General features: G+C 46.6%; 1 non-coding gene across 1 annotated transcript; it reads right to left on the reverse strand.

Moving 5' to 3' along the window:
* Window positions 1–280: 280 nt before the first annotated feature.
* On the reverse strand, window positions 281–352 carry TRNAT-CGU (transfer RNA threonine (anticodon CGU)). The gene has a single exon. It is a non-coding gene; the product is annotated as a tRNA-Thr (tRNA).
* Window positions 353–1,444: the final 1,092 nt, after the last annotated feature.

A 1,444-nucleotide genomic window follows, 5' to 3' on the forward strand; every position in this document is an offset into this window, starting at 1 on the left:
TCCGAGATTCCATTTTTTTTTAGTCTTCTTTGCCCACCTTCATTGCTAAAACGCAAAGTTTGGTTTTCAAAAGAAGCCTTGAAATATAACACGAGCGGCAAACAATTTGTAATGAAAGCAACACGCAATCGCTTAAATGCGCGCGCTTTTGTTACAATACGTATGGTAGCGTGACTCAGCGAGGTGTCTGAACATATGACGAAATAATGCGTGAGATCTCTGCGTACTTAAAGTGTAATTTCTCCTGAATGAGCCAGGAAAAAAGATAAAAAAATTTACAAGCCGCCAGTGAGGATCGAACTCACGACCCCTGGTTTACGAGACCAGTGCTCTGCCGCTGAGCTATAGCGGCGTATATGCGCGCCGCACCTAATCGCGTGTACATAGGTAGTTAATTATTACAATGAAAAGCTTAGCTAGCATTGTGTCCTGTGCATGACCAAAGGTAAACACGTTGCGACGGTCAACAAGAAATATTCGAGCCCTACAAATGTGGAAACTGAAATTATGAGGGCAGACTTTATGTCTACCGATAGCATACAGAAACGAAGACGAAACTGTTCACACCAATCGTTTTGCTAAGCTCCAGCAGCGAATGAAATCCAGTAACCGCGAAGAAACTGTACGGAACTCCTTTTGACATGCATGAGGTACAGTTGAACCTCGTTATAACGAAACCGAAGAAGCCCGGCGATCACTTCGTTATAGCCATAGCTTCATTATAGCCCGTGTTGGCCAACCTTCCAAGGTTAATTGTCATTCTTTCTTAATATCCATTATTTCGTTATAACCGTATCGCTATAGCGAGGTTCGACTAGTAACACCGAGCCAAAAAGTGCAATCCAAATTAGTTTTCGCACCGCCGCGGTGGCTCAGTGGTTAGGGCGCTCGACTATGATCCAGAGTACCCGGGTTCGAACCCGACCGCGGCGGCTGCGTTTTTATGGAGGCAAAACGCTAAGGCGCCCGTGTGCTGTGCGATGTCAGTGCACGTTAAAGATCCCCAGGTGGTCGAAATTATTCCGGAGCCCTCCACTACGGCACCTCTTTCTTCCTTTCTTCTTTCACTCCCTCTTTTACCCTTCCCTTACGGCGCGGTTCAGGTGTCCAACGATATAAGAGACAGATACTGCGCCATTTCCTTTCCCCAAAAACCAATTATTATTAAATTAGTTTTCGCAACATGCTATCAGGATTCGGCATTTTCCTCACTTAGGGCGTGTATGCCCAGCATTTATAATAAATACGAGGGATAACAAGGGGGGGGGGGGGGGGGGTTAAAGTCTGGAAAATAAAGTCTGCTGAGATGATCGTCGCCAAAACGCGACAACGTGAACGGGCTCACCGCAGGGCTTCTATTACGACGAAATCGAGACACGAGGGCTAAGCGCCATGGACGACTAGACATTTTGCTGCTAATTCGCCTGCATGCACCGCGCCACGT

Source organism: Amblyomma americanum, chromosome 4 (assembly GCF_052857255.1).
Source record: "Amblyomma americanum isolate KBUSLIRL-KWMA chromosome 4, ASM5285725v1, whole genome shotgun sequence".
In the NCBI taxonomy this organism is placed as follows: Eukaryota; Metazoa; Arthropoda; class Arachnida; order Ixodida; family Ixodidae; genus Amblyomma; species Amblyomma americanum.